Source organism: Oenanthe melanoleuca, chromosome Z, assembly GCF_029582105.1.
Source record: "Oenanthe melanoleuca isolate GR-GAL-2019-014 chromosome Z, OMel1.0, whole genome shotgun sequence".
Taxonomy (NCBI): Eukaryota; Metazoa; Chordata; class Aves; order Passeriformes; family Muscicapidae; genus Oenanthe; species Oenanthe melanoleuca.
In genome coordinates this window covers 55,685,301-55,691,756 of record NC_079362.1, presented here as the reverse complement: position 1 = coordinate 55,691,756, position 6,456 = coordinate 55,685,301, and the positions used below count along the sequence as shown (strand labels likewise).

The 6,456-nt window shown below is 33.7% G+C and overlaps 1 long non-coding RNA gene across 1 annotated transcript; it reads left to right on the top strand.

Annotated features, from left to right (window-relative positions):
* The first annotated feature begins 383 nt into the window (after window positions 1-383).
* LOC130265394 (uncharacterized) lies at window positions 384-5,788 on the top strand. Its single transcript, XR_008842601.1, has 3 exons — window positions 384-1,867; window positions 2,378-2,513; window positions 3,531-5,788. It is a non-coding gene; the product is annotated as an uncharacterized LOC130265394 (long non-coding RNA).
* Window positions 5,789-6,456: the final 668 nt, after the last annotated feature.

Here is a 6,456-nt window from a genome sequence, read left to right as displayed (position 1 = left end):
GATGATCAATGTGGAGATGTTCAAAATACAAATAATGTTAACTAGTGAACAGCTAGTCACTGTGTTATTTACTCCATGATTTGGAGGCCATTTTATATTTTTGTTTATCAAAGATAAATGAAAAGCTTGCTGAACTAAATACTTCAAGAATCTTCTCCTGTGCATCTTCAGGAGGTCACTGTCTTGGTTTTGATTGAAAGAGTTAAATTTCTTACTAGCATCTGGTATAGTGCTTACTCTTCTCTCCTGGTGAGGTGGGGGTGTGGAGGTTGAGGGGAAAAGGGGGCAAAAGAAGGCAGGGAATGCGGTAAATGCCACTTAGGATTTAGTTGTCATCTGGGGTTAAAGCACAACAGTTCTTTTTTGACTTCTCTTGTTTTTTATTACAAATCCCTTCCTTATTCAACTTTGTCATGCTCTGCCAGGCTCTGTTTTGAGAGTTGAGGAAAGAACACATTAGTAATTGAAACAAAATAATAATCATAGTAACAGTAATAATTGTAATTGAAAGAATAGAGAGGAATAAAGCCCAAGAGAAACAAATGGTGCGCTGCACAGTTGCTCATCCCTCACTGGCTTGGCCTGTTGAGTCAGCCATCCTGGCCATTCTCCCTCCTAGTGTCTTGTATATCTACTTGCTGGCAGAGCTTGGGAAACAAAAGTCCTTGATTTAAGGGTAAGTAACAACTAAAACATCATTCTCATACTGAACCCAAAACACAGCACCGTTTTGGTTACTAGAAGGAAAATTATTCTGGCCAAAATCAGGACAGTCACGAGTATCGATCTATATAGTGATACTGGCTATAATTTTTTGTTTCCTTTTGCTATTTATCTAGTAACTGTTGATTTCTTGTCTTTTCTGAACGTTGAAAATTTAAATATTCACAAATTGCAGAAGCTGTTATCCGTAAATGCACCTTTTAAACTTTTCTCTTTTTCTTCAGTGGTTCTTCCAATCTGCTTTTCCTGCTTTACAAAGAGTTGCTACAAAAAGAAAATCTTATTTTGACAGATGGGTTCTGCAGTTTTGTTAAATGGCTCAGTTTTTGCCTTACTATAACACATACGTCAGTATAAACAACAAGTTATTTCTTGTTTTGTTGTATTCAAGATCGTACTCCGTAATGGCAGCTTCTGGAAATTCTGTTGAACTACATAAAACAGCAGTTTTGTAAAACACTTCAAGGTCTTCTGTGTGTTACAGAATGATGATAGTCTGTTTGCTAAGCAAGGACCACTAGAAAAACAGTCTTATTTATTCAGACTTCGACAACAATTTGGGCTTCATTTTGCACTGTTTTCTTCCAAACCAACTAATTCTAGCTCATATATTTAGGAATTAAATTTCAGTCAGGTTAAACTGAAGTGGCAGTGATCTTCAGGTTGTAATGTTACATTTTGAAATTCATATTGCTCAAAAGTTATACCTTTTGTCTTAATATTGCTCTTCATTCAATTGAGTTATTTTCCTGACTGAAAAAAGTAAACTGATATAGTTTTACCAAATGCAGTGTGTTTTCATTGTTATCAAGCATATAAAAATTAAAAAGAAATTGAAAGGGCACTTTTTTTTCCTACTTTAGCCTTGCCTTTCCCACTAAACTGAAGCATAAATTTTTTTTTTTTGTTTGTACAGTTCATATTTGGTTGGTAATATAGACTGTCACATACAGTGAATCTGTTAGATCATTTTAAGACCGTTTTTTTTAATCTCCTTTGAGTTTATAATTTTTGAGTTTTAATGATACTGAATTTCTTGGTCCTGTAGAGAAAGGCGTAAAAGGAAGAGCAGAAGTCCCTCCAAATCTCCTAAAACATCAAAAACAGCAAAAAGAAAGTCTTCACGAACTCCTTCTCCAAGAAGGTCAGTTTGATGTAAACACAGAAGTTAATGATCAGTAGAGAAGGAAGAATTCATAGTAATTTCACTGTTTTACTGCCTTTGTGCTAATGATTTGTCGGTCGGTTTGATTCAGTTTTAATTTAAAACTAACTCAAGACTTCAATCCATTTGAGCTCTGGTATTCTCTGGTATTCTTTCAATGACATGTTTCAAATCAGTCAGCATTGCAAATTGCTTCAAATCAATAAAAGCCCTTCATCTGACAGGAATTTGCTGCTTTTTTTTTTTTTTTTTTTTTTTTTTTTTTTTTTTTTTTTTTTTTTTTTTTTTTTTTGCAAATACAGTGTCTGGTGGTCATATTGCACTGTTAAGCTCTCTTCAGCCAAAAAAATCCCATTGTCTTTGTGAAGGGTTTTTTTGTTTGGGAGGTTTTTTGTAAGTCCATGCTGGAGGTTTAGTTTGCAGTCAAATGGTTTGAAGTTTGTTGTAGTTGGATGAAATCCTAATTTGAATAAAAAATTTCTGAAACAGAAACAAGAAAGAAAAGAAAAGAGAAAGAGATACAAATAATGAAAGAAGAGAAAGAGAACGCTCCACTTCCAAGAAAAAAAGTAGTAAAGAAAAAGAGGGAAAGGAGAAATCTGACAAAAGCACCACTACTTTAAAGGTAAGTTTGTGTGACCAAGTGATCAGCCAAATTAAGCAATAGTGATGCCATTATTGAAATTCTCTCCTTTCTTTTACTGCTCCCTTCTTTTTTTCCTGTTCTTTACCAAATACTATTTCGCAGTTGGGGTTAGCAGGCCGGTTTAAGTCTACATATTTGAGTTTCAGTAGACCTGTAGGAATTTTTGGGCTTAGGTTACAGATACACCTTGTTTCTCTTTTGTGCTCTGTGCCCTGTATTAGGACTTGTCTGGCTTCCTACTTTTAGGAGATGGCTGGTCATTGACTAACAAGCAATAATGTTCAGAGATGGCTTGACTGTCAAACTGAGATTACTTTCTAAATAAAATCTGACCATGCAGTTCAAACTCTACCTCATTGAATTGGTCCTTGTCTGTACATTGGATTCTATAGGAATAAAGTTGTATAAGAGTGGTATAGGATTTTTACCCTGCAAAATAGAAGAAATGAAACATCTTCAAATTATTTAATCTTAGAATTTGAATAGCATCACATCATTTGAAGAGTAGTTTGTTGTGCTCAGAATTATTCAGCTGTTCTAAAAGTGCTAGTTTAGGTGACTGTTCAAATGTTTAAGTATCTTACCCAGAACTCTATTACAATGCATCGTATACGTGACAAAAAATAAGAAAGAAAAAATTTAGTCCTGTTCTATTTAAAAAATATTGGTGAAATCTTAGTTTCTGGAGCTGTTTCTCATATGTTACATGGTGCTGCTTGTTCTACAACTTATATATTACTTCATTATAGTTAATAGAACACTTTATGGCATGGTTTCTTGGGTGGCAGATTGTTATGACTGCTGAACTTCAGCTAACTAAAAAGAAAGTTTATTTTTAAAAAGGGCGAGGGGCAAAGAAGCTCATACCTCTATTCTAAAATTTATAAGATTTACATGTAAAAATTGAAACAATAAAATTATTGAGAGCTGGTTGGAAGTCACAGCCTATAATGCTAAGAATATTATTTTGTTGTCAAATATTTTTATCTTTGGTAGGACAAAGATAACAATAAAGAAGATCAGAGTTCAGAAACTGACAAGGAAGTAGACAATAGAGATACACAAAGGACAGATGAAGTCAAGCTACAACAGAACGGGAACTGTCAACCAAATGAAGAAAATCTCTCAATTAAAATGGAAGAGGTTTAAAGCAAAGAATGGACTTGTAATTCAACTAAGAAATTAAATCCAAAGTATTTTATTTCCCAAAATGAGGAAGAAAATGTCAAAGCAATCAACCTGAATGTGTTGATAGTACTAGTAGCTCCTCAAATTCTTGTGATAGCTTTGTTGTCTTCTTGCTGTAAAGCAAGAGAGCACAGACCAGTAGTTAATACCATGAAAAGGCAGATGCCATCAGAACTATTCATCTCTGAAAATCCATGCATTTCCATGATGGCTGTACTTGTAAAATGATTTGTGTTAAGTTTTGCTATAAGCTGTTACAAATAACTAGAAACTGAAAGATGTAAACCTGTACTTCCCAAAAAAAGCTGAAGATATGCATTGAAGGTTGTTTATCATAATGCTTGTTGATGACTTTTGTATTGTTTTGCCCTGTAGGTTAAAAGATCCGCAAAAACTTCAATGTGTGCTGTTTGATGTGCTTGAAAATGGTGCATAAATATACACACTTTCTTTCCTTGTAAATGACAACTGTAGGGAAAGGGGATTTAAACATAAACACGGTTGTACTGTTCTTATGTTAAATACTCACAGATTAGTATGTTTTTCATTTGCTCACTGCTTGAGATTCTTAGGGTTTATTATTTAAAATAATTTCCTACTAATATCCCTCAAATTAATATTTCTTTTAAAGTATTTGAATAATGCATGCGCTTTTTCTGTTCCTGAAAGGAACATTGCCATATTATAGATGTTAGGTTAGCTTACAGGGTTATTTTGGAGTTGTTTTGTTTTGTTTTCTTTGTCCTTAGAAAAGTGAGCACGTCTATATAATGATACCAGAACTTACAGCTTTGTTTTGCAATGTACTGCAGTGTGTCTGTTCAGCTGAAAATAGTACAGGTGCCATTAAGAAAATAAATTTTTCCTTTTTGTTAAAAAAAATGGGAGCACAAGCAGAAGCTTTAGTGCCTTCTTAAAATGCGGTATTTTCTAGAAGTGTATGTGTGCTGTTAACACATTTTCAGCTAAATCTTATATGATCTCTCTTGCTACTTTGCCACCACCATACTGTAGACAAAAATGCAAGTGACTTGCCAGAATGGTTGTTTGATTCACTTTTAAAATAGTGAAGCTCCATTTTGCTTTTATTTTTTATTCTTAGAAGAGATTTATAAATAAGAGAAAAGATGTAATTTGGGGACCACCACTGTACGAAGTAGTAGCTGAATACAGAGTGTGCTCTGATCACCTGCATCAAAGAAAGCCCTTAAGACATTTAATATACATTTGGATGGCCTTAATTGTTACCTCTCTGTTATTTTCTCTGATACCTGTTGGGCAATATAATAGGTATGGCATGCAAAGAAATGGGGGATAAATAATTTGAGGAAGAAGGTTCTAATTTACGTAGGGCTTACATAGTAGATATTCTTTTTTGATTTTTTTGAGGGGAAAGCATTCAAGAAGAGAACGACAGAAGTGTTTTTGTCATAGTAAAACATGGTTTTTATTCTCTGAAGTAGTTTAATTGGTTACATGAGATTTCTGATAAGTTACACTTTTAAGATATATCTCAAATCGCGTAGATTATTTTTACTACAGTTTAATGCAATCAAATTACTTTATTGCCTTACCTCACAGGAAGTGTTATTTCTTTCAGTTAAAATAAAAAACTAAGTGTATTGGCTATTTGCTTTCTACTTGTTTTACTTTTCCTCTGCATAGTTAATTTTTTCAGTGGAAGGGAAACATTACAGGGAATGAAAACTTTGCCCAACTCCTAAGGTAATGAAATTCAATTTGATTGTGAAGCTGCTTAATCACTCATTTTCTATAAGGTTTAATCTTCTTGCCACTGTGTACATTTAAGACAACAGAAAATGCTTTACCGTGTAAAGTATAGAACAGCCATTTTTGTGATGTTTAAGCCACATGCTGTTGGCTGGTAAACGGCTAATTCTGATAAAATAAAAAATCTATATGCTTACAGGAAGACTGTGAAAGATTGTGTCTTGCAACAACAGCTGTCTTATTTATGATGTGTAAGTAGCATAGAGCAAAGAGATTGTTTGTATACTTGTTATCTTTGGTACCATTTCACTAATAAAATAAGTATTTTAGAGGGATGTTTCTGCTGGTATATGCTTATTAAAGGAATATTTTTAGACCATCTGGTCTTATTTATAGAGCTTTCATTTGAAGTGTGGATGTTAGTGAAAACATACATGTATTATTTATGTTTTCATTGAAAAGCTAAATTTCTCTGTTGGGAAGAGCTAAAGTTCTTTCAGTGTATCATGTTTTAGCTGGTATTAGTTTGGTTTCTTGAGTTTTGTTATCCTGAAATAGCATAGCTCTATGATGTTATAAAGTATGTAAAGGATTGTGTACACTTAGAGACCCATGCCTTTGGAAGGTAATAATAGTTGTGGATGGCAGCCTTAAATTACTAGCTAGCGCATCACGTGTGAGCCTATATGCAGCACATTGTTATATTGTATGTTAATTACAGTTCCCTTACAAAAAGTCTTGGGGTTTTTAGGGGTTTTGTTTGGTTGATTTTGTTGATTGGTTTTTGTTAAGGAAAAAAAACAACCAAAGCAACCAGCCACCAAATACACACGTTTCTTCCCCTCCTCAAGTCATATTCTCTTGCAAATACTGTATTTCTGATTTTGTTTTGAAAATACTGTGCAGATCTGTGAGTAGTTAAGATCTATCTCTTCTTATCAGGTGTTCCTAAAAAGCTGCTCTGGGAGAGCTATTACTCTATAATATGCTTATTTCTGCACTT